Source organism: Tiliqua scincoides, chromosome 4, assembly GCF_035046505.1.
Source record: "Tiliqua scincoides isolate rTilSci1 chromosome 4, rTilSci1.hap2, whole genome shotgun sequence".
NCBI classification, from domain to species: domain Eukaryota; kingdom Metazoa; phylum Chordata; class Lepidosauria; order Squamata; family Scincidae; genus Tiliqua; species Tiliqua scincoides.
Genome location: NC_089824.1, coordinates 24,880,555 through 24,908,216, shown reverse-complemented (window position 1 = coordinate 24,908,216; position 27,662 = coordinate 24,880,555).

The window sequence follows — 27,662 nt, the reverse complement described above, 5'->3', positions numbered from 1 at the left end:
CTGAACTCAATGGGGCTTAGAGTAGGCAAGCATAGGATTGTGCTGAAATAGACTCAAACATCATAAAAAATATTAGTTTATAAAATAAAATGCACACAAGCCGCAGCAGCAGTGGTACAGCACATACTTTGTATGCAGATACAAAGTTCAATCCCTGGCAGCACCTCTAGGTAGGACTGGGAAATTCGCTGCCTGAAACCCCAGAGAGCCACTGCCAGTCAGTGCAGACAGGACTGAGCCAGATGGACCAACAATCTGAGTAGGCATAAGGCAGTATCTGATTGTAACCTATGATGATGATGATTACTTCTTCCATGTGCAGGGTGCTTAACACTGAGAGTTTGCAGACGACACCAGGGCTGCGGCATTTGGGCCTCTTCAGCCTAGAAAAGAGACGCCTGAGGGGGGACATGATTGAGACATACAAAATTATGCAGGGGATGGACAGAGTGGATAGGGAGATGCTCTTTACACTCTCACATAACACCAGAACCAGGGGACATCCACTAAAATTGGGTGTTGGGAGGGTTAGGACAGACAAAAGAAAATATTTCTTTACTCAGCATGTGATTGGTCTGTGGAACTCCTTGCCACAGGATGTGGTGATGGCGACTGGCCTGGACATCTTTAAAAGGGGATTGGACAAGTTTCTGGAGGAAAAATCCATTATGGGTTACAAGCCATGATGTGTATGTGCAACCTCCTGATTTTAGAAATGGGCTATGTCAGATGCAAGGGAGGGCACCAGGATGCAGGTCTCTTGTTATCAGGTGTGCTCCCTGGGGTATTTCAGAGTTAAACTAGCACTTTGAACCAAGTGTGGAAATAATCACTACTAGTTTTCCAAACGACCAGGATGCAGGTCTCTTGTTATCTGGTGTGCTCGCTGGGGCATTTGGTGGGCCACTGTGAGATACAGGAAGCTGGACTAGATGGGCCTATGGCCTGATCCAGTGGGGCTGTTCTTATGTTCTTACCTTTGCCCTGTCCCTGCCTGAGGCCTCACCACCGGTACAAACTTGATGCTAGAGGACTAGGCTAAACACAGGTGCTCATTCACAGAAGAGGCTGCTATATCTGATATGGTGTTGAAGGAAGGGAGCCAAAGAAAAGCATGTCATCAGCACAGTCATCCTGGAATGTCCCAACAGTTTCATGTACATGTTAAAAAGCATTGGAGACAAGATAGAATTCTGTAGAACGCCAAGGAAAGCTGGGTATACTCCCACAGTGAACAGTGGAAGTCTCTCAAAGATACTTTGGAGAAGTCTCTCAATAAACACTGCTGTTTTATTAGCTTGATCTGCTGCTTTTATTTTGTGGTTCTATGGTTTCCTGTTGTATTTTCAAATTTGCTTTTGTCATTTTTGCTGTTATCATAAGTGATTTGAAGACACTTGAAGCACATGATGGGGCAGAAATTCTATATGTAAGATAAAATAAAAAATATCTGTCAGTCCAATCCTAACTAGGGCTGGGCCAGCTTTAACAACAGCAGAACATGGTTCCGCTGCTGTAAAATGGCTCTGGAGGCATGCACAGTGTACCGCCAAGCAGCCATCTTAGAAGTGACACTAGGTGGACAAAATGGGACAGGGATTGGGGCATCAGGGTGGCATGGTGGGAGAGGACAAGTATTGGTGGGGATGGTTCTGCTGATATCCTCTGCTCCATTTTGACCCTAGCATGCCCCCTTCCCTCAGACTTGTACCTGCTAAAGAGCTGGCCCCTTAGACTCATAGGGGCCCATGTGGAAGTGGAGTAAGAAAAGAAACATTTAGATACCTCTCCACCCCTGCATGGTTTCTTGCCATCCACAAGATGCATCAGAGCCTGTACTGGCACCATTGCACCTGTTGGGCAGCCTTTGTTTGTGCCTGTTTATATTAGGCCCTGTGGAACTAAATGGTATGCACCCAGTGCTGGAAATATGTAATATACATCCACTTGCAAATGGTTCTCATACTTTTGAGCATCGAGACCCGTTTTTTAGAATGACAGTCTGTCAGGACCCACCAGAAGTGATGTCATTAAACTAGACGTGATGTCACAGCCAGAAGTGACATCATCAATTTAGGCTTCAAACCTAAGCCACAATCAGCCAAAGATCCCATTACAAAGGTCCCATGTTTTACATAGCTTGGAATTCAAACGTTCCAGCTTGGAAGTCAAAATAGAACGCAGGCTTGGATCCTTCTCCAACCACATGGCCTTCCCTCTTTTCCACTATCCCATCTTCCCACCTACTTGGGACAAAGCACCATGCCCCTCCCCCACTAGAAACCCACCCTGCCTAGCAGTTCTACATCCTGTATTTTCAGCTCTATATTTTCAACGGCGGCTGAGCTAGGTGCTACATGACCCTCCTGAAATTGGCTCGTGACGCACTTAGTGGGTCCCAACCCACAGTCTGAGAAATGCTGCACTAGCAGAATAACCTCAGTGGGTGGATGTTATGCAATAAATTAGTAATAGGCATGTGTGAGTGTGTGTATTTCCCACTATCAATTGTCTAAAAAGGTTCATGGAAATGTATACGAGCAGATTTCTGAATTCTCAGTTCCAACTGAATACAGTGGCAAAACACACCTCTAAGATCTCAAGCTATTCCTAATTTACCTTTCATGTAATTCTGCTTAAGTAAAAACATGATTTTTACGTGTACCTGGGAAAGAATGCACAGAATGGAACAAAAACTAGTTGAGAGCATCATGATAGAACATGCACAATTCAGGAATGTATAATGAGAGGTGAGGGAAATTGGCAACACAGTACAGGACACAAGTTAAAACTGTTTCTGGGGGTTAAACAATTTGAGGTATGATGCAATCATCAAGTATTTACTACCAAAGATTCTGCAGTCCTTAATATTATAGAGCTATTCAGAATTCCTTCCTAATTCATGTTACTGGATCCTGTCCTGGATCTTCTTGTCCTGGTCTTCTTTAGATGTAACATTCTTTCTTGTGGATGTTGGCACATGTGTAAAGCAATCACACACAGAAATCAAGGATACTGTTTATAAACAGTTCAGGCCATGTTAAGTCCCCAAAGTGTATGTATTGGCAACCTTCAGTCTCGAAAGACTATGGTATCGCGCTCTGAATGGTGGTTCTGGCACAGCGTCTAGTGTGGCTGAAAAGGCCAATCCGGGAGTGACAATCCCTTCCACACCGGGAGCAAGTGCAGTCTGTCCCTGGTCTGTCTCCCTGACTATGGGCCTTCCTTCTTTGCCTCTTAGCCTCAGACTGTTGGCAAAGTGTCTCTTCAAACTGGGAAAGGCCATGCTGCACAGCCTGCCTCCAAGCGGGCCGCTCAGAGGCCAGGGTTTCCCATTTGTTGAGGTCCATCCCTAAGGCCTTCAGATCCCTCTTGCAGATGTCCTTGTATCGCAGCTGTGGTCTGCCTGTAGGGCGCTTTCCTTGCACGAGTTCTCCATAGAGGAGATCCAAAGTGTATGACTGCCTTAAAAAGTTTTTTAAATGAGCACAAAGCATTATGCTGGAAGCGGTTATAGGGGGAAAAACCTATTTATTTCAGCGGTTTCCAAACTGTGGGTTGGGACCCAATTTTTAGTGGATTGAGAAACCTAACAAGGAAAATGTACTGAGTCCTATGGAAACCTAAACGGAGTAGCACACGCGCATTTACTCATGAGTAGATGGGTGTGTCTTGATACACTTCGATGGGCAGGCTGAAGGGAACACAATACCACCAGAATGGTCCCAATTCCATAAACATGGAACTCAACAAATGCCCCAGCAGCCCCACCCACACCACAGTAAAAAGGATAATACCAGGGGTATTATCTGAGCTGCTGATAATAAATTTTTTTAGTCTCATAAAGCTTGGTGGGTCTCGACAGAGTGTTGTTTTAAAAAGTGGGTCCCATTGCTAAAATGTTTGGGAACCACTGTTCGATATATTTCCCACATAGGTCCATTCTCAGGGTGGCTTAAAATAATTACATTATTTATAATGTGTATATGAAAATTTATGCACATTGAAATAAGCAACTTAGAGCCTGATCCTGTGGTCTGTGGTGCGGCTCCGCTCCGCGGACCACAGTAGCAAACGTGCCATAAGGCATGTTTGTGGGGCTTACTGCCGGGCTCCCACCGGAGCTAGCTCAGCGCCAGCTGGCACTGGGCTAGTGCCCGGTGGGCGCCCGGGTTCCACGGCTCGGCGGTCTCCTGGATCACCAGGCTACGGAACAGGAGGTGGGGGCAAGGCCGGGGGCATGGGGGAGGCATTCTGGGGAGGGGGGAGGCGTGGCTGGGGGCAGGGGAGAGGCGGATCTGCGGAGCTGAGCTCCACAGGATCCAAGGTGCTCGAGCAGAGCTGCTCGCCCTACATGAGCACCTTTACGTTAGTGGTGACCTTTTGGTCACCGCTAAAGTGAGTAGCCCCATTGCGGGGCTGCTTCCCTTACCCTGAGGAAGGGGACAAATGTCCCCTTCTCCCGAGGAGCCTCCCACAGTAGCACAGGAGGTACAGGATCCGGTGGGAGCTCGCCATGGAGCCGCCGGACCTGGGCGCTGCAGGCAGCTCAGGATGAGGAGCACAACTTGGATGAAGGTATTCTCAAGACAAAAGAGAGCACTGGAGATATATGGTGTCTTAGCTTTATTTACAAATATACAGATTTGAGCCTTTGGATGGAGTTAGATAGCATGTGCTCCTGCAAGCAACACTAGCGACACTGTGTTCTAAGCTTTCGTGCAGCAGCTAGCTGCTGGCTCTGCTGGTTTTCTTTGCAGTCTCTTTCAGATCAGATCTAATCTGTCTCTGTCTCTTTCAGAAACCACAGCTCACAGTGCCTTGCCATAATCACTCAGCTAGAGAAGGATCAGGGAAGAATCCATTTATGCCTTAGCCCCTCCTCTCAGGAAGATGTACTTGAGAGAATGTAATGGAGACTCCCATTCAAGGTGTTCCTTGATTTGTTAATCTTTTCTGTCCATTCCCCGGCAACTAGGTAAACATGGCCTCAGGGCCTGCGTCTTGCGCCATGATCATTCACAGCATCAAATCTTAATCTCACATCACTACCCCCCCGCCCAAAAAAAACCCCCTCAGATGTTTTGAATGGTTAACATCTACTCCTTTGCTAGAGAATAAATGAGAATAAATGAACAGGTTGACAAAGAGATTACAAGTTTAAAGCATGCAAGGTTACAAAGTTATAATACTTTCTCATTGCAAAAATATCCCAAGGACAAATCCAGGCCTTTTGCTTCTAGGAGCCAGCCCCAGAATTTAGGAGCAAGATAAACTTTTCACCTTTGAGGGTTTTATATTTTAACACTGCCCTCCCAATTATCATGTGTTTCCAGTGAATGCTGTAAATTACTGTACATTTTAAATATCAACAAACATTTAAAAGCACATGTTTAACTCTGATGGTGGTAGGAAAAGTTGGCAAATGTCAATGTGATAGCAAAAAGGTCAGAGGACTTTAATCCAAACATGAATAAAATACATCAAGAAATTTTTTTTTTAAAGTTAAATATCATGACATTTCTGTCCAATGTTGCATATATGCAACAGGGACCAAATGTATACACCTGTGGGCCAGGCAAAAACGGGTTCAACACCTTCTACTTCAGCCTGTGGCTTTCCCAGCCCTGTGGTTCTTGCTGCTCCCACACTCGCCTCCAGGCCAGCCAGTGGCATCATTAGAGTTGTTGCCACCTGGTGCAGAGGTCAGCATGTCACCATGATGGACCTCCTCCCATGCAGTGGGTGGGGCAAAGCTCCAGGTGATGGGCGTGATGATGCACTATTGCCCCACCCCACAGGTATTTTGGTTATAACCTTTTATAGAATAGAGCTATTTCAACGTGGTTTGTTTCATTGCATTCTGCATGAAATTACACATCAAATGATATAGAACATGTGGTATTATTCAAAAATAGCAAGATTTAAAAAATTTTGACCAGTAGTGGTGTCCCTGCCGTGCGCGTCACCCAGTGTGGCCCGCTCCCCCTGCACCCCCCTAGTGATGCCACTGAGGCCTGCCCAACACTGACAACAGGGAGGCTCAGCCCATCTTGGAGCTAAGGCAATGGCTGCTGTCCCGGCAACAATTGCTTAGGTGGCCTAAGAAAGTTTTGGGTCACCATGGTGATCTGGCACCCAGAATTTGTCCAGCAATGGGCTAAACCAGGGGTGTCAAACTCCTTTCATACAGAGGGCCAAGCAGCATTCATGATGCCTGCTGAGAGGGCTGGAAGAGATGTCATCAGGCAGGAAGTGATGTCATTAAACAGATCATAACCAAAAATAAGAACCTTTTCTCACTTAGGAAATCATTGGCTTCAAATGACAGAAGAGCAATTACGCAAATCTTGATCATATTTCATGAGATAGGAGAGCACAATTTTCATGTGGGCTGCCCTTTCAGCAGTAACATCTCAGCACTGATCAGTAGCTGAGAGCTGGATAAAAAGCGTTGGTGGGCCGCATCTGGCCCCTGGGCCTTATGTTTGACAGCCCTGGGCTAAACTATTCTTCTTCCTTTATTTTCTTCTGCAGTGCATCAGTGTAGCAATATAAAGACAAATTTTTAGATAAACATTACAGTCCTTCAGGCTTCTTGGCCCCTTTCTCTCTTGCAGCTCACACAAACATCTCAGAAGTTTCCTAGCCATATTCTCTTTTCCCCAGTTCCCATACATAGCAATTCTTAAGATGATGAGTTTAACTTGACATGGTTGAGGTGAGGCTTTCTGAGTTTTGTCTGAGTGTCAGGGCTGCGTCCCAGAAAGAACCATGTCCCCTCATCACCGATTAACACCAAATACAAACAACTTTTAATAGCACCAATTTTCATTTTTCCAAAATCACATTTTCTTCCCAATGGCCCTCTGAAATCCAACCTTCCCCTAGTAGAGAGATTATTTATTATTTTATTTAAAATATATTTTGCATTCCCCTCCCCTCCCCCCACTAACAGGGCACCTAAACCAGATTACAAAAACTCATTAAAATAACAAAAATACCATAAAGCACAAATAAATAACCAACACAGGAGCAATACAATCCAAGCAACCGATCCTGCTTAGCTTTTCAGGCAAGGCAACCTCCAGACCACACTTCCTGCCCTCCTGTTATTCCTTCCTTCATTGTGACTAGGTCTCTTCCAAAATCAACAGTTCACTGTCTTTGTCTTAGCCTCAGAGGGGGAGGAAGGCAGGAATCACTTCATGCATTCGCTTCTGGAGCCCCCCCCCGCCCCCCCAATAAAAGCTCCCACTCAAGGAATTTCTTGAGCTGTGAACTTTTGTCAACTCTCTTTTGTTCATTCCAGGCACACTGGCTAAGCATTGCTTCAGGGCCTGGTTCTCCTGCCATGCTCATTCACAACATCAAACCCCACTCTCACAACAATAGTATCAGTTGCTATTTTACATGCAAAAGCCCCAATCCTGGAACTTCAAGGGCTGGTGCCAAATCAGAGTGAAATCTTAGTCAGGTTTTCTGAAGCTGTCCTTTATATTACATAACAAGCTGTAAACTCTCCAAGGTAAAAATTTGGTTGCCCAGCCTTTAATTGTGACAGAAGAATGGAGGCAAGGAGGAGGTCATCATCACTGCCTTTAATCACATTGTTGAACCTTAGTTTAGGCTGGAGCTTAGCAGCTGGCACGAAGAGATGATGGGATTGAAACCAGTGGGATACTCATTTGCAAATACTGTTGTTGTTGTTGTTGTTGCAAAATAAAAGAAAAACCAAAAACCACAAAAGGGTGGCATTTCTGATTTCATGGGGTGGGAGATTACTTGGACTCTGGCCTCAACAATAAAACTGATGATTTCAATTGCTAAGATGGACGTGTACAAATCCTTGGCAACAAATGGAGGTTCAGATGCTCCATGCAAAATGCACACTCCCTTTCACTGTCTGATCATGGCTTAGAGTGGCCAATTATGTCTCTGATTGTGGCTTAAAAGAGCTTCAGACAACCAAACAGCTAAACCACTAAAACTACCATAGGGTGGTTTCCCTTCTTCTTTTACTGCATGATGACTACCTACATTTCTGTACTTAAAATATTAATATGCTGTGTTTTGGTCCCAACTAGGGACCACCAAAGTGACTCACAACAGTTGATAAAAATACATAAGTCCAAACAAACAAATAAAAGCAATCACAAACAAACCACAATAAAACAAATTGCAACAAACAAAGCAAAGGGGCAATTAGGGAAAGCAAATCAACAGAAGGCCTGATGGAACAGTTTTTGCTAGCCTTTTGAAAATGGGTAGTGTCAGGGCATCCTGGGTGAGGGAATGTAGGAGCTGGGGGCTGCCGTTGAAAAGGTCCTATTCTGTACTTCTGCCAATCAAGCTTCAGTTAAGGAAGGAAAGTGAAATACCCAAACGAGCAAGTTGAACCAGTAGAAAAGACCAAAGACTGGAAATTGTAACTGAAATGCATAAAATTATTTATTGATTTCTGGGAGAGCTAGCATGGCACATGTGATTATGGAGATATAAAGACCCCAAACAAAAGTTACATTGACAAAGGAGTCAACATCTGTTGTTTTTTTTTGACACATGTAGAATATGGGATTGTACGGTGATCACATGTCTACAGCATGTACATCACAGCATTCATGCAACTTGTAACCACACCAAAATAAGTACATCTGTGGTTTTTCTCACCCCTGTTCATCTGAATCCACCTACACTGTGGGTGGATCTTAACTTGACAATCATTTACTGTAAGTCATCTTGGGCAAAGCCTTTTAGCATCTGATTATTTAAAACACCACTTGACTAAATAGGTAGCTAAGATTTCTTGGAATACGTGAATTGCATGTGAAACCAGCATCCCTTCAGGTCTGGGAGCTGTGCTGAGAAGCTGCCTAGCACTCATTTCTAAATCAAAGTCTTGCCACACTTTACCTGGAGCTATTTAGTAATTTCAAAGGGCTTTATTCATAAAATCTGCTGCCAGAAGGGCTGCTTCCCTCCCCTCCCTAGTAGCAGGAACATGTTTGAGCTGTTATCCTAACCTTTACATTCCTCTCAAACAAGAGGAACAATGTATGCAACATTTTATTTTCTATTTTTACTTCCACTCTATTTGAGGCACTATTACTTTTAAAAGATAAGTTCACTGTATTAGGTCTTGTAGAAACCTTAATAGACTATTCCTTTCTAAAAGACCATGCTGACTTCCTTTCACAATTTGAAGAATATTTAATATTCCTGTTGTCTTTATGCATATGTATTCAGAAGGCCAGATTACAAAATTATATGTCACTAATTTATTTGTAACCCTTCAAGTATGACTCAGTGCCTACTCCTGCATGGACCTACCAGGTGCTCACAAGTTTATTAAATTGGAATTATTTTCTTATATCTGCCTAAGCAAAAAATTTGGGGTATAATGACACTTTGGAAGGGAGAAAAGCTATAGTATGTTTTCATAATTAACAGCTGTTATAAGTAAATAGAAGGATAAATACAGAAGCATATCCAAATGGTCTGTGCAGTTTTCATCATGTGCTGGGCATGAAAGAACCATCTGGCAACAATCTTCTCCTGTCTTTTACCACCCCAGCAATGAGTCTTCAGAGATATATTGCCCCTGAACATGGAGGTTTTGTATTGGTGGAATGGCCAACAGCTGCTCACATTTCCTTCCCCTGCAAATCAGTCTAATCCCCTTTGGAATCCAACTAAGTCAGTGACCATCACCACATCTTGTTGCAACTAATTCCATAATGTAATTATGTGTTGTGTGGAACTAAGTGTTTTATTTTGTCTGTCCTGACAAGCACTAGTGGAGGGCAAATGAAGGCTTCCCATTATCTGAACTCTGGAACAAGGTATACTTTTAAAAGAAATATAAACAGATCTTTCAAGACAACTAATTAAAAATCAAAACCAGGTGGGATGGTGGGGCTGAATGCATCACACCTGCACTGAAAAACTGACTTCAAGAACTAGGCAAGTCTTTGGTGTTTACCGTGGTTAGCTTTGTTTTTAGAAGAATGTTTACATTACGTTTCTGCCATGGTGCCTTCGCCATTGTGAGCCACATGTTGGAGCATGCTGAACAACTTCTTCCACATTCTAGACATCTTTTCTCTTACATCCATGGTTAGTATGGTTAGCCACTGGTTAGTATGTTCCTGATGTTCCCTTACCCTGAAGAGATGTCCAGCAGCCTCCTTGGCCCCATGGGATACAGCGGCAGCCATTTTGGTGCTGCTGTACCATGTGACAGGTGAGCAGCATAGGATTGGGCCGTTTGTCAGTTTCACATACTTACTGTTGGCATCCTTCAGTCTCGAAAGACTATGGTATCGCTCTCTGAATAGTGGTTATGGAACAGAGTGTTCTCTCCAGTGCACGATGCCTGGCTAAAGTAGATATGGAGGATAGACTATTACCCATGCAGCAAATCCCCCCTCTCCACGTCGCTGAAATGGTCCAATGGAAAGGCAGAAGCCAATATGGTTGGTTCCAGCGGCGTCGCAGGAGTTGCTGGAACGTGACTGTGTTCAGCCATGAACTGCCTCAGGGACTCCGGCTCTGGATTTTGCCTCGAGGTTGACTCCTGAAGCCTTTTCAGGAGGCTGGATGTAGCCACAAGGCAGTGGAAGTTTGGGATCAGAGTTTTCCTTCTCTCAGATGAGCTGCCTTCCCAGGCTAACGAGTCCCATCTACCCGGTGGCTGTTTAGTCGCCTCTTACAACAAGTACAGCCAAACTGAGGGCTGAGTACAGCCAAACATACTTACTAACTACATTTATACATACTGCCTTTTGGTCATAGCAGCTCTCAAAGTGGTTAACAATAAAAACAAACAACGCAATCCAATGTAACTTCCTGGGCACTGATGCAGCCATGCCAACAGGGTGCATGCTGCATCCCATGGGGAAGTTTAAAGCCCCAGAGACTTCCTTGAGACAAGGGAACATTTGTTCCCTTGTCCCAGGTATGCATCCGCTGCCCCGATAGGTCTACTCAAATCTGTGTCAGCTAATTTGCTGGTGCAAGTTCAAGTAGACCTGGGTAGGTGAATTGAGGCTGGAAAGGGGGATATCAGTGGACCTGCTGCTGCTGCTAACCACCCCTTTCTGCTCTTGATGTACCCCCTCCCTGTCCACCTTGATCCCTGCCCCAATCTTCCCCCTCCCTACCTTGTTCTACCCACCACCTACATCAACTTATTGCTGCTGGTGTTCCTGTGGTGGCCTCCGTTAACCATCCATGGTACAAATTGATGGTAAGGCCACACCTGGAGTATTGTGTCCAGTTCTGGTCACCACATCTCAAAAAGGACATAGTGGAAATGGAAAAGGTGCAAAAGAGAGCGACTAAGATGATTACTGGGCTGGGGCACCTTCCTTGATTGGGTCTCTTCAGCCTAGAAAAGAGGCACCTGAGGGGGGACATGATTGAGACATACAAAATTATGCAAGGGAAGGATAGAGAGATGCTCTTTACACTCTCACATAACACCAGAACCAGGGGACATCCATGTAAGTCGAGTGTTGGGAGAGTTAGTACAGACAAAAGAAAATATTCCTTTACTCAGCATGTAGTTGTCTGTGGAACTCCTTGCCGCAGCATGTGGTGATGGCATCTGGCCTAGATACCTCTAAGAGGAGATTGGACAAATTTCTGGGGGAAAAATCCATTACGGGTTACAAGCCATAATGGGGATGTGCAACCTTCTGATTTTAGAAATGGGCTACGTCAGAATGCCAGATACAAGGGAGGGCACCAGGATGCAGGTCTCTTGTGTGCTCCCTGAGGCATTTGGTGGGCCACTATGAGATCCAGGAAGCTGGACTAGATGGGCCTATGGCCCCATCCAGCGGGGCTGTTCTTATGGCTGCTCGCTGCTTGTGGGGGTAGCCAGGCTTTATTCTATGGTGTGTCATGTTTTGCAACAGCCATAAAATGTGCTGCGTTGCTGGAACACACATTCGGGCGATGAAGAGGCAGCACAGGATTGGGGCCTATGGCAGCCAACTATACACGCTTACCTGGGAGCAGGTCCCATTGAATTCACTGGGACGTTAATAGGCACACACAGGATTGGTCTGTTAATTCACAGTTAATAGTATTCAAGTCTAAATCTAAAAGGAAGACTTCTTTTTCTTCCTGGTGTTTTTTAAACTACCTGTATGCTACAAATGATTAACACAGCTAGTACAAATGTTTTGTAAGTTAATAACTTGTGTGAATTTAATTGTATGGCTGAGCTACAGTTGTCAAGATCCTCTCCACAAATTTAGGCTGTTTTCCCACTGTACAATGTGGTCATGATGTGGTGCAATCCAGCAAAATGAGCTGGTTCAGATAAGCCCAATGTACATGTTACAACTAGAGGTGTCTGCTTCCTGGGAGTAAGATTGAATTACAGCCTATGTCTTACTGAATGAAACAAGCTTACTTCTGAATAAAGAAAATAACACCGTTTACAAACATATCTAGCTACAACCACAGTTTTCGTCAGTTGCCCCTGTATAAATCTATGGTGCGGCCATATTTGGAATACAATATATGATTCTGATCTCATGGCAGAGATGGAAAAGATGCAAAAGAAGGCCACAGATGTGATCAGAGGGATGAAGCACCTTCCTTGTGAGAAAAAGCTACAACATTTGGACAGTGGCATCACAAGGGTTTGCATCACCTGAAACGGGAGGCCAGTGTGCCATCCCCATAATGGACCTCCTCTCATGCAGTGGGTGGGGCAGTGGGTATGATGATGCCCCACCCCCACTGGTTTTTTGGCTATAACTTTTGATAGAATAAATATATGTCAACATGGTTTGTTGCATTGCATTCTGCATAAAATCACACATCAAATGTTGTTATATATCATAGTTGATAGTTGAAAGTTCCAAGATTTTAAAAATTTTGGCTAGTAGTGATGTTAAGAACAGCCTGACTGGATCAGGCCATAGGCCCATCTAGTCCAGCTTCCTGTATCTCACAGTGGCCCACCAAATGCCCCTGAAAGCACACCAGATAACAAGAGACCTGCATCCTGGTGCCCGCTCTTGGCACCCGCCTGCACGTGTCACCCAGTGCGGCCTGCATCCCCCCCCCCCACAACACCAAACTATGTTTGGAGGTTTTTAGCTTGGAGTGTATGATTCACTGCTCAATCCTATCTCCCGCAACATTTAGCACACAGCCTTGCCAGCAGAGGCTGTGCAAAAATCCTGTTGGGTGTGTGTGTGAGTGGAGAGCCTGCAGGAAGGAAAGAAAAATATTTTTTACTTACCCTCAAAACTCCTTGCCCTCCCCCTCCCCACCCATGACAGGTCTCCACTGCCAACTAATTGGCTCGGTCAGAGACACCAAGAGCTGCTGGTGCCTGCACTGTGCTGCTGCTTATTTGTGGCAGCCATTGGGTGCCCAGGAGCAGCCTGGCTTTCCAACAGCACAAGGCAACCATTGGGCCCTGAAACTTATAAAATTATACATGGCGCAGAGAGATGTTTTTCTTCCTCTCTTAGAATCAGAGGTCATTTTCTGTAGTGACTCTCAAACTTCAGAACTTCCTCCCCAGACATATCCTTCTGCCACCAACTCTATCGGCCTTCAATTAACAGCCCTTCCTGTTTTTCCATATTTTTAATGATATTTGAGATCCTTAGTATTTTTAGTTGTTCTTGCATCAATTGGCTGCATTGATTTTATTGTGTGCCTTTACTTCTGTTCGATGCTGTGTTTTTTGGGGATTTTCTCTTTTTTGCCCATGTTATAGGCAGCCTTGAAGTCACCTACAGCGAAAGGTGGGACATAAATGGTATCAGTAAACTAGTGGAAATCCAGCTGTACAAAGTGCAATGTTATTGGTGGGTGGCAATGAACAGAACCAGTGCAGCCATTGGTGCTTCCAAGCAGTGAATTTCCAACATGTGCAGTTGTGATGGTTTCTTCATAGCTTTTGGCTTCATTCTCTCTCTGAAGACACAGCATCCAATCACTTCCAGTGATCTGAAACAGATTTTGCAGAATAGAGTCCCTATTTAAGGACATCAGGTTTCTGTTGCAGTCAGGAAACAAAACAGGGCTTTTTCTTATGGCCTCTCCAGGTTCAAGCATTCTCAAGTATTCTCCTTCCTTTTCACTCAACGTTTGCTTTAGTTTACGTTATCCCAGTACAGGTGGAGCCTATTTATCCACGTTAGTTCCGTTCCGTGACTCGGTGCGATTAACAAAAAACGCGTTGTGCTAAATTCCATAGAGTTATGCAAATACACTGCAGCCTGACACTTCCGAATGGAAGGAAACTAAGGCAGCTGTTATCAATCCCCTCTGCTCCGCTCCGCTCCATACTCAGCCCTCCCCATTGCCTGCTACCTGGCTTCTTTCACATGGGATGCTGATCTTTTAAGAGTCCAGCCCTATGCATTTCTACTCAGAAGTAGTAGCCCCATAGTAGTCAATGGAGCTTACTCCCAGGAAAGTGTGGAGAGGATTGTAGGCTAAATCTCATGCTTTGCTTGGTGGGAAGGCTTGCTTGTGATTGCCTACACCATGGGGGGGGGGGGTTGCTTGTGTCAGTGATTGCCTGCACCATCTCAATGGGGGGGGGATTTGGCAAACACTCCCTGGGTTTTTTAAAGCAATCCCCTCTGTTGCTACCACACCTGCCCCTGAGAGAGAGAGAGAGAGAGAGAGAGAGAGAGAGAGCGTGCTCCATCTTGCTGCACATGTTCTGGCTACAGAGATTTTCAGCCCCCCCTTCCCCTCTTAAGCCTCTTTGCTGGCTCAGGGGCTCCAGGAGTGTTACTCTTCCTCTGCAAGGGGAACCTCTTCCAGGGCTCTAGGGCTATTTCCCTGCCCAGGCAAGGCAGAGCCTTTTTGCAGTGTTTTGGGCTGCCTGGAAATGTAGCGAGATGCCAGCGCAGGGCAAAGGTGTGTGTTGCTTTCGGTTCCCCACCCCATTCACATTGACAAATCCGCAGATAAAAGATCTGTGGATAAATAGGCTGCACCTGTAGTTTCATTTTTTCACGTGAGCATTATTCCATAGTGGTGTCAGTGGGACCCCCTTTTTAACTGAAGGAAAAATTGGTCATTAGGTGATATATGAAAACTGCAGGTTGTAAGAAATGCCACTAGGAAGCAATTTGACTGAATTTTCTTCTTTTGAGAATGAATGCAGAGAAGTCTTTTACTTTCCTGAACAGCCAGCAGTGAAGCTTATGTGAAACTGTGTGGACTACACAGCTGGCATGGAGTAAATGTGTTGGCTTCTGGGGGAAAAAAGACAAAAAAGAGGATTTTAAAGAAGCAAACATTGACCACTCTTATCTTTCTATGTACTCAGGTCAGGCTTGTCCAACTCATGGCTCTTAGATCCCAACCATAAAAGATAGACTTTATTAAGTAGTGCAGAATTACATGGATAGACAAGTTCACTGCAGAGACCGCAGAGAGACTGCACTACTGGCAAGCTAGATGCACCATCTATTGATATACAGCAGTGGAGGGGATTGCACTGCACACTGCAAAAAATGGCTTTTAAATATGTGTACAATTTGTTATCAGCCCACCAACATTTTTGTGTGTGGGAGAGGAATATCAGCAGTTTACCAACCCTTATATAAGCTTTCTTTGCCTCTCATTTCAGCACCCTACCAACATAATTAACTACTTCTAGGCCACACTCCTAAACACACGTGCTTGGAAGCAGGTTTCACTGAACTCAGTATTGAGATGCTGCATTTATACTTACACAGACATTGTGCCTTCGCTAACTTCAAATTTATAGAGCACGCTACATTTGGGTTCTTTTATTGAAAGCAATGGCGCCAAACTTGACTGCTGTGCATTGGGAATGCGGTCCTCATCCGGATCGCATCCAACCGTTCTTCCTGGGCGCCACACGAAGTCCTCTTCATTCGGGAGACAGGAACGCTTTGGGCAGTTGTGTCTGCTGCCCGGTATCCTAGAAGACTGCACAACAGGATGTCCAGGCAGACACAACTGCCCAGAGCATCCCTGTCCCCCCCAAAAGTTGGATTTTGCATAGTGCCTGGGCAGAACAGAAAGATCCGCTCACCAGGGGGACAGACTCGCCCGAACCCTAGATCCAGCCCCCAGGCCAGGGTTTGAGCTGACCTGATTTAAAGAAATAAATAATCATAATGTTACTGGGCTCAGTGAGCTGATCTGAATGTGTTGGTTGGTATGACCAATTACACCTGTGGGCTGCAATTTGGGAACTCCCGGTCTAGGCCATTGTCCTCATTCCTGTGGGCTGCTTGAGAGAGAATATGTAGCTCATGTTATGTTAAAGGTACAATCCTATGCATATTCACCTGGGAGTAAGCCCTGCTGAACACAGTGGGACATACTTCTGAGTAAAAATGCACAGGTTATCACTGTGATATACTTTTTATATTTATTTGTAATATTTTTTAATCCCATTTTTCAATTTCATGCATGTTTTAAACTACTGTGACCCACACCAGAAGTTTAGAATGAAATTGGCTAGGTCTTTAAATGGTGTATAATCCGTTTCAAAGTAGAAGAAGTGGCAAAAGAAGAAATCGCTGTGATGAAGACATTTAAAACTGATTTTTGTTTTGTATTCTTAGTGGGGCACGCTGTTAGGGGTGTGTGTGTCATGAAGAGCTCCTGCACTTCAGGATTTCCCACTGCACAACTGGCATACTTGTGCTTTTCATAACTCATGTGATAGGTGTGTGCTTTGGATCTGGGCCTTGGATCCCAAGTGCAAAATTTATCACTAGAAACAATCCCAAGAAGCATTGGCTTGAGTTAGAAAATACCACTAGACTTTTCTCTTCCCCAGTTGCTGTAGTGAAGCAAAGCAAACAGTTCCTCTGGTGGTTCCTTCTAAGGCAATTAGAAGGTGAAGCCAAGTCTCAAGTGGCTTTAGAGAGGCAATAGTAAATGCATCTGTGGTTCATTTCTGTCCTAAAGTGTACATTTGAAAAAAAAAATTGTTTTTTTTTCCCTTTGCGTTGAAACAGTTCAGTCCAGGGTCAAAGTGGTTAGGATCAAATGATGTGTTCTCTGGGAGACATGTGATTTATCTCTCCCACACTTAAAAAAAACTGCAATGCAGCTGTGGGGGGCTGCTAATTTGTCTGAGAGGGCTATTTAACCCCTTTCCTCTGTGCCATTTAAAAATAAAACAGCTCCCTCCTCATGCAAGCTGCTGTTTGGCCACAGGGTCCATGGGCCAAACAGCAATCTGGGGAGCAGTTTCCGAGCAGAAAAACCACAGCAGGTAGAAGGTAAAGCATCTTCTACTTGTTCCAAACCAACTGACAGGCCCACAGTTCGATCAGTCATAGATATAGTTTGTGTCTTATTCTCCAGCTATGGTTGGCTTAAGACAGGCACATGGGCAGCCCAATCCTGTGGTGCACTGCAAATCAACATCGAATGAACACTGCCACTTATCTAAAAACAAGTACTATTGTTTTTACCCATATGCAAATACATGTAAATTTAATCAAGCAACCAATCCACTAAAACTCATGATGAATCTACGCAGATTTCTTGAAGTTGCTGACAGCCTTCCTGGGAATAACCACAAAACTGCAATAGGAGAATATGAATTTTTTTTTTTCTAAGCAGATTTGAGTTAGAAATATCCATTCCCTCAAATGCATTTCACCTCTAAATCTCAACGGCTTGATTGCCTGTCCTTTTCCCCAGAGTATTTGAAGGATGAGTCCACATTATCCATGCAAAACTCCAGACTGGAGGAAGATGTTCTCAAATTCATGAAGGATGGGAAAGTACCATGTAAATCCTGTGTATTGTACATAAAAAGTGCCCCAAGATCACCATTTGTTCCATTCACTAATCAAACATTTGTTCCTCTTACCAGACAGGAGGAAAAAGAGGAGGAGGAGGAGGGGAAGGAGGAAAGAGCCTTGTGCAGCCCTCAGTCTTTTTCTTTTGCTTATCTTCTGGGCCACTATTTATTTTGCTTCTTTGCCGTGCAAATAACCAACCATCTTCCAGCGGGGGTTCTGCCCAGCCCTTTTGTGCCCTGCAGTCATTGCTGTGTCTTTTAAGAGAAAATTGATTCTTTGGAATGCTGTGTGTGCACATACTTATCTGAGCCCTACAGCCCACACCTGCTTAACAGGTAAATCAGATCCTCAGCAATGGGCCTCTGCAGCTACATTCCAGCTTGGCAAGCTATTACTCTCTAATTGCTACCTGTCAAACAGGTAAACTAAGCTCTTGGGCCAAGTCCAAACAAGCGCATGTTCCCACGAAATCCTAAACCACCCAACCTTTGACCCCCATGCAGGTTTGCAAATGATTTTAAGCAGGGTGGATTGAAAAATATGATGGCTCTCTCTCCTGCTCTCTTGTCTGTTCCAGCTGGTAGTACAAAGGGCTTCATTTTCATCAGTGGGTAAAATCACTGTGGCCACAGCCCTTCCTATAGCGGAGTGTGACAGGGATGCAGAGGGCCAGAAAGGAGCAGCCTTTCAGTAAATGCTATAATGACAGATGTCTTTGAAACCTAAAGCTCATTGCCCCTACAGTGATTTTTACCACCAGCAGTTCATCCCATGTCTGATTCATGGACACGGCGGTGCAAAAAATGGAAAGCTTCCTCTGGCTGAACAAGTTCTGCTACAAAGCAACATTTGGGAGCGGTGGAACAGGCACTTCTTGTTCCTTTCTTTCTTCCAGTTCAGGCTTGTCCTGCAGAATAACAGGATCAGCTTGCTCTGAAAAAGTGGGCCTCCAAACAGAGGACTTACACAATAGCCATGCTACTACTTAAAGCTCATTTTCATGCCATTAAAAAACATTAAATTAAATTAACCTCAAAAAATGGCTAAAATCCAGTCCTGGTACCTGGCAATTAGGGAAAGGAAGGTGGGTCTGCCAGTCTGAAGTTTCACATGCACTTCCAAATCCAGATGCATCATAGCTGGTAGACCATCAAAACTACGGTAAAAAAACTGGTAGCTTGTCAGCACAGTCCTTTGCATGTATGTTATTTAGAAGTGCTTCCTCCTAAAAAAGCGTACATAGGATTGTAGGCTATGAGGCCTCAGTACAAACAAGCATTTCTGAACAAAGAGAAGCAGAACAAGAAATCCCAGGCTACAGGCCCTTCATTGACAATTTGATTTCTTTAATCTTGAGCATTTTCCTGAAATGTATTATCCAGAACTAGTCTCATTTTGCAGTCCAGATGCCCCTCTGAGCAGGGACCAATGAAGGCTCCTTATTTCAGAATAATTCAGAATATTTCGTTTATTGTACAATGCGGTTTCCTGGCAAGCAAGCTGAAAAGGTAAAGATTTTAAGGGAGCTGCTAGTCATCTTTCTGGAACCTTCCTTTTGTGGACTGCATTACCAGAGTAGTAACTAGGTTGGAGCATGAGGGGCACTTGCCCCAGGCGCTCCTCCAAGGGGGGGGGGAGCGTAAGACTGGCCCCAGGCTCTGCCCTAGTGACTGAGGACACTGTAGCTGCTTCCCACACTCCATTCCAGCTCCCCTGGAGGCTCCCAGGCTCCACAAGAGAAGCAATGGGGTGCGCAAAGTGGCTGCAGCTGTGCTTGCCTCCTCCTCTTGAGACAGCCCAGAAGAGACTGCCTTTGCAATGGCAGTCACCTCTGGACTTTCCCTGGAGGTGAGCCATTGGCTATCCATGCACATGCAGCTGCTCCTCCTCCAGAGATACCCTGGAAGAGACTCCCTCCGCGCTGCTTTTGCCGCAAAGGCAGTCTCCTCAAGGCTTTCCCTGGATGAGGAGCAGTCCTGCATGTGCAGCCAGCACCTCCATCTCTGGGGAGAGCCTGGATGTGACTACCTTTTTGCCACAAGCAGCACAAAGGCAGTCTCTTCCGGATTCTCCATGAGGGAGCAATTGTGCGTGGCAAATGGCTCCACCTTTGGGAAAAGCTCGGAAATGACGTCATGAGACATTGTGACATCACTGCCCCAAGCACCAGGATATTATTATTATCATTATTAACAGTATTTATATACCACTTTTCAACAGAAAGTTCACAAAGCGGTTTACAGAGAAAACCAAACAGATGGCTGCCTGTCCCAAAAGGGCTCACAATCTAAAAGGATGCAAAAGAACACCAGCAGACAGCCACTAGATAAGACAGTGCTGGGATAGGCCATTACGCCTTTGTGCATTACATTGGTTAATTATTATTAATAATTCTTGCTCATTTAGCTACACATGGGAACTTTAAAAACAAACTTCCTGTGCACTGGGGTCATAATAACCACAAAGGATTATTTAAAATATGTAAGACTTTCACTCCTAAACAGTGCCATTTCATTCTTATAACATTCTTCAACAATAAATATATCAAATGTTCTGTTGTGTTTCAGCCCCCCCCCCCCCCCCCCCGTGTACATTTTTTACTCAGTGGACTGGTAGAGGGAATGAAACACTACAGACCCAAAGTACTGGGGTCTAAATGACCTTAATATTGTGTGAGCAATCATTTAACAATTGCTCTAGGTTGCTAGTTAAAGTAAAGATTTGTCAACCTTGCAGTATAACCTTCCCTCCAGAAGGTTTTTAGTTGAAGAAAAAAAATGCATAAGAAAGGTGTTAGGAGTCTGAGTGACCCCATAGAAATGAACACTGGGGATCATTGCAAACTCCAGATCCCATCCTTGTATACTTCAACAATAATGATCAATACCTTTTAAGATTTGTTGACAGACATTGTCAAATACATCTCGTTTTTAACTACAGGTTAGAACTAAAGGCAACTTCAGCACACTGAAAGGTACTTCTGCTTGTGTCAGGTGTTCCACCCATATTCTGCTCAATCCTCCCTTTCGCTCTAGCAGTCAGCTTCTTATCCTACGCTACAGCATTCTAGAGGGTCACCCAACCCTCAAGAGTGGATTTATAATGAGATGCAGTGAGGAGGCAGGGTGGAAAAGCCCCGCTGTGCAAGTAGACCTTTACATATGTGTCACTGGATCAACCTGTGGCTGCAGAGCCCCTTATGACAACCATAAGAAAGTTGTTGACCCATAAGCAACTGTTGCGCAGCTGGGAGAATGTTGGAATGGCCTAACAATCCAGGTTGGAACTGATAGCATGAATTTTTCCTATTAGTCAAGAGGGAGATGTCCCAGCTCTATGAAAAAGACTAATATGATCTGAATCTACCACATGACTAACACCACAATCCCATGCAAATCTACTCAGAAGTATGGTCCATTGATTTTAATGGTACTTACTCCCAGATACCTGTGTATAGGACTGCATCCCAAGGGCCCAATCCTATCTAATTTTCCAGTGCCGGTGCAGCCATGCTAGAGGGGCATGCATGGCATCCTATGGTGGGGAGGCAGTCATAGAAACCTCCTCAAGGTATGGGGGCAATGTGTTTCCTTACCATGGGGCTGCATTGCAGCTGCACCAGTGCTGAAAAGTTGGTTAGGACTGGGTCCCAAGACAATTATTGTGTTACCTGAGCTCATCACAGATAAGAGAATTCCATTCCAAAGAGCCAGCTTTACTGGGTTCTAATTGTCCCCAATATCAGATTAGTCAAATAATCTTTTTACAAGCATTGTAATGTTAAATCGGACTGTGAAAAAGAGACACAAGTGAAAATGTAAGGCATCGGATGTGTTGGTAAGTGGCTACAGCTAGCAGTGCAATTAAGAACATAAGAACAGCCCCACTGGATCAGGCCATAGGCCCATCTAGTCCGGCTTCCTGTATCTCACAGCGGCCCACCAAATGCCCCAATTATGCCTCAACAGGAATTACAAAACAACTTCTCTTCCTTAACTTCCATTTTTAGTAAGGATCCAGACTATTGCTAGACTGTTGCTTTGTCTCACTTAAACAAAGGGCACTTTGTAACTTTGGACCATCTTTGCTAACTCAGCAATAATCTTAGCAGGAGAGGCTGACACAGGAATTATTTTACCCCGGGACAGGAGAAAAACCAAGCAGGTTGTGAGCACTTAAATAATGGTAAACATAATCGTCTATCCCTCGCTTCATCCATGAATGTTTATGCTGGTATTTGCACATCAGTAACTACTATGCATCCAGTGGAACAGTTTATTCAGTGGGTATGGGGCAGTGCAGATAATCAGATTATTCCATATTCTGATGATCAAGAGCTCAGTTAAATGTCAGTGATATTTACATAGGGTCACTTTGACATAGGTGTACACATGAGGGTGTGAATTGAAGTGCTGTGCTGATGCTACTTAATTGTAATCTACTCTTAGGATTTTCCACTTCAGTGAGAAGCCACAGTGGGATGTGATTTAAAAGTGCTATTAATAATGAAATGCAAAGACAAAAAGATTTCCTTATGCCCAGTGCACATTTAAATCAGGGTACCAGCCTATGTGTGTGCAGTCTAAGTATGCCATTGGTCATGTTCCTCGGCCATGAACTCTGATGTGCTAGTGGTTGCGCACACAAGGGAAAAAAAGGAATGATTTCAATTGCAGGTAGAAAAGGTTCTTTGCAACTGCAGTTCACTCCCTATGGCTTAAGTTTGCAAGATGTCTGTGTAAGTGTTTGGCACTAATTACATAATTCATTACTTTGTGAATGGAGGACTGTAACACAGTCTTCCATATTATTCACCGAATCACACTGTAGTTTTCTATTGCCAAAATGTACTTGCTTACATTTTTTTTTACATTGTTAAGAGCTTACATTAATTGCTCTTAACAATGATAATATTTCATTGCATGGGACCTCTCTGCATATGCTAAGTTTGGTTTAGGTGGGGCTAGGTAAGGTGCTCATCAACGACCAGCCACTAATTATTGACTAATCCTGCAAAGTAAAATTCTCCACACATAATCAAGGCTGTTTGGTGACTTTCCAGTTAGCATCACTATGCCTGAAGCTTGGCACTGCCTATGATATGTTCTGTTGCAGTTCTGCTTAGTGACCTCTACATACTTTAGATTTGGAGTTGACTTTCAAGCAAGCATGATTGAGACTGCAGCCATAGGCCATAACTCCACTACTACAGCCTAGTTTAAGAGTTATTTCCTCTCCCAAAGGAATGGTACTTGTGTGTTTAAAAAAAAAAAAAGTCTTAGAGATCCCTAGTCTGCAATGGTGTAATAGGCTAGTTAGGGATTATTAAGAAAGGGACTGAAAAAAATCAAACTTTCCCATAAGGAAATGTTGAAGCACTGGGGGATTTATTTTTTAATTGAAAAACAACAGCAGCAGCAGCAGCAGAGAGGGACAGGGGAGAAGGTGAGGACCTCTGGCTCTGTGAGAGGGGGACAGGGGGCAAGAGAGTTCAGTGAGAGGGGGTGTTGGGAGGTAGACTCAACCCAAACCACTACACCACCCTGGCTCTCAAAACCAATTAAAGTTTGTGGGAATGCCCATGAGATTAGTAGTGCTTCCCCATTTTTTTCCCTTTACTGCTGTTAGCAGAATTCAGCTGCGTATATTAGAAGCTGGTTTCTTGGAACAATTCCCAGGTTCAGGCTCTATTGATCCAAAGCCAACAGAAACAGATCAAGGTAGAAAATATCCATTCATCATACTGGGCTTCAGAGGCAACCAACTTTAGACACTGTACACTTCTCACCCCAGAGTACATCGTTGTCTTTGACTGTCATACTCTGAAGTGGTTTGAAGGTCATAGGGACAATATTATCTTACTTTGCATTTATAAAGCATCTGAAACAGGGAGCTTTGCTACACTAACATCCTAATCTTATTTACATTGAAAAAACTGATTTCCTCATGTGTATGCGTCTTTTCACCAAGGGCAAGATAAAATAGAGAAGGAAGAAAAACTGGATGTCTTTGGGTGGTAATCAGAAGGCAATGTTGTGTAAACAGCAAAGGAATATACCAGCTCACGCATGAGAATGCCAAGTACAGTTTGATCCAATAGCAGTCCAATGCACTAGAAACAAATATGCACATTTTTTCAGCCTATGCTGCAATAGGTATCAGATATTAACTGCAGTGTTGAACATCTCAATGTTTTTGGACAGGAAGTGGCAAAATTAGCCAACGATCTTAAAAATTAAAGTCAGAAGTTCCTTTGGACTTAAGCAACATACATCGTGTCTACCTATCACTGTTATTATCAAGGAGCCCATGTTCCTGCTGTGGGCTTATCTACGTCATCTCTCCCTGCCTAGCTTCAGTTCCCATTTGTATGCCATCCAGCCAGCTTATCTTTCCAGATGGCTGCAGCCATATTCAACAGGGGCCAGAGGCACTTTGACTTCTGAACTTAGTGTCAAGCTACTGTAGGCAGCAGCTGAAAAGCAATTTCCGAGAAAATTGTGATCAAGCCCTTTCAAGTGCTGTCCTAAAGGATCAAATGGTTTTTGCTCTCATGCTTCACTTGCTTGAGCATAGCCCTGGAAGTTCCAGAATATGTCCCATCAGAAAAGCGTTCTCCGACAGAAAACAGATCTTCATAGCCCATACACACAGAATCTGGCTATCAGGCACATTTACTCTATTGCTCCAGAATTGGGGCCATATGGTTGGACCACAGGGAAAACACATTCTTTGCATACATCCCTATGACTACAGAAAGAGAGCAAACAAGCTAGGCCAGAAGAGTAAAATGTCCACTGTTACATAGAGTACTTTTAAACCAGTGGTCTTCAACCTTTTTCATGCCATGACCCAAACATACAGTATGAGATTGGGGACCACCATCAATCTACCCTCTCCTGAGAACCTATCCGCCCACCCCTATCACTGCCCACTCTCCATCTCCATAATGTCCTCTCAGTACTGTTCACTGTAGCCAAATATTCTTATTAGAGAGAACAGAAACAGTTACTAGTACTATTGAAAGTTATTTTAGCACTATTGCTAAGAATATAGGTGGAGCCTATTTATGCACGTGAGTTCCATTCCCTGACCCACCATGATTAAGAAAAACTGTGTTCTGCTAAATTGCATAGAGTTATGAAAATAAGCTGCAGCCTGACACTTGGGGATGGAAGGAAACTAAGGCAGCTGCTCTCAATTGCCTCCCCCTCCCCTGCTACATACTCAGCCCTCCCCCTTGCCAGCTGTCCCCACTTCTTCTGAGCTTTTAAGAGTCCAGTCCTATGCATTTCTACTCAGAAGTAAGCCCCATTGTAGTCAATGGGGCTTACTCCTAGGAAAGTGTGGAGAGGATTTTAGCCTAAATCTCATGCTTTGCTTGCTGGGAAGACTTGCTTGCTGGGCTGTTTTGTTTGTATAGGCTGGAGCATGGAGAGCCTGCACCATCTCAGTCTGAAGGGGGGGGGGAATTGGGCAAACACTCCCTAGGTTTTTTAAAGCAATCCCCTCTGTTACTACTGCCCCTGCCCCTCTGTGTGTGTGTGTGTGTGTGTGTGTGTGTGTGTGAGAGAGAGAGAGAGAGAGAGAGAGAGAGAGAGAGAGAGCTCCACCTTGCTGCACATGTTCTGGCTACAGAAGTTTTCGGCCCCCTTTCCCCTCTTCAGCCTCTCTGCTGCCTCAGGGGCTCCAGGAGTCTTACTGTTCCTTCCCAAGGGGAACCTCTTCCATGTCTCCAGGGCTATTTCCCTGCCTGGGCAAGGCAGAGCCTTTTTGCAGTGTTTTGGGCTGCCTTGAAACTGAGCGAGCGCAGGTCAAAGGAGGCAAAGGTGTGTTCGACTTTGAATTTCCCCCACCTGATTCGCATTGAGACAAATCTGCAGATAAAAAATCCATGGATAAATAGATTGCAGCTGTATGAGCAGGACTGGGATACCATCTCCTGGTACCTGAAGGGGTACACCAGATGCCTCCCCGCTTACCTGGTGGTACTCTAATCTAGTGATCTTCAACCTCTTTCATTTGCATAAGGTGCAATGACCCCATAACTGAGGCTTTGCAACCCCATAGGAGTATCAACTCCCAAGACTGAAGAACAGTGTTCTAAACGAATAAATCCCTAGTGCACATCCTGAGCACAATTGGTCAGCTTTGTTGGTGGCCCAACAAAGATTTGTTGGTGGGTGAAATGGGAGTATGATGTATGCACAGCCAAATATTATAAGCACAGACACTGTAAAATTTATATAGTCTTCAAGTGACTATTAAAACACATGACAATTAATGCCTAATGCCTTTTAAACAGTGGACAACCCTAAGGTAGAACTGACAACACAGTTTCTTTGTACTGGGTAATGTGTTGGTCTGTCCTTTAGCTAGACAAAATCATTCTAGAACCAAGTTCTTCATGAACAGGCCATGCCCACTGGAAAACTCTGACAGCCCTGTTAAGTATGCGACTTGCCATACATCTTTCACACATGTGGTTAAAATTATATAGATGTGCTGCCCACCCAGTGGCATAGCTAAGTGCTGCTACCAACATACAGTTGGGGGCAAGAGAGGTTGCGGGAAGCGAAGAGAGAGTGGCTTCCTTCATGATGCAGTGCTAGTGTTCTGCATCAAATGGGCATTGGTATTGGCCCACGGTGAATCGTTGCATACATTTGTGTCCACTACCAGACTTACCCTCCCATCTTGGGCACCATCTCGGGGACTCCAGTTGAGCCTTCACAACCCTGACAATGATGAGGTCTCTGGAAGGCTGCCTGAAGGCTGTTCTGGGGTTGGGGCAAGCCCAGGGAAGGAGCCAAGAGACAGGCTGAGGAAGAGGACAGGTGAAGCAATCCCTTCCCCCCCATGAAGAACTCTGAGACCTCATTGTAAGGCCACAAGTCAAGATAAAGTCAGCACAGAGAAGGAAGCATCAGAAGTTGGAAATGTTGATGCTATCACACAGCCCCATAGATTTCAAATTAAGATGCAGGGTCATAAATATATGGTGAAGAGTGTCCCATGGAACTTAACCCCATTTTCCCCATAAACAATTATTCAGTATCCACTAATTTGGCATCCCCTAGGTTTTCCAGGGACCTAACCCTAGCGGATGACAAGACCTGACTGTATAAAGTACAATAATTGTAAAAAGTCATAAGAATAATGCAGTAAAAAAAATTAAAATCGAATATAATTGTATAGTAAAACTCAAAGTAATTAACTAAGAAGTGAAGGCCAGACTGAAAAGGAATGTCTTCAGCCCTTGCAGGAAGGCTAATAGGGAAGTGGCAGTTCTTAATCCCACTGGAATGGAGTTCCATACTAAAAGCACCACCACAGAGAAGGCCCTCTTTTTGTTCCCTCAATCTGACCTCCAACACAGATGAAACACGCAGTGGTTCCCTCTCTGCTAACGGGGATAGATCAGTTTATATGGGAGAAGGGAGTTCCTCAAATAACCTGAACCCAAGCTGTATATGGCTTTAAAGATCAAAACTAACACCTTGAATTGGACCCAGAAACAGAGCCAGTCCAGCCACAGGAACAGCAGATGGACTGAATCAAATCATCTAGTCTCCAAGACTACAAAGGTAATGTCATTCTGCACCAACTGCCAACTTCTGGACAGTCTTCTAGGGCAGCCCCACATACAGTGCATCATAGTACTCAAGTTTCAACAGCACCAAGGTATGGACCACTGTACTTCTGTCCGAATGACCTAGGTACTGGCACAGACAGTACACCAGCCTAAGCTAGGCAAAAGCCCTCTGGCAATGAAGCAATGAAGAATCCAGGTCGATGCCTAAGCTGCACACCTGCTCCTACAGAGGGAGTATAACCCCATTCAGAACAGGCTGATAATCTAATATCTGC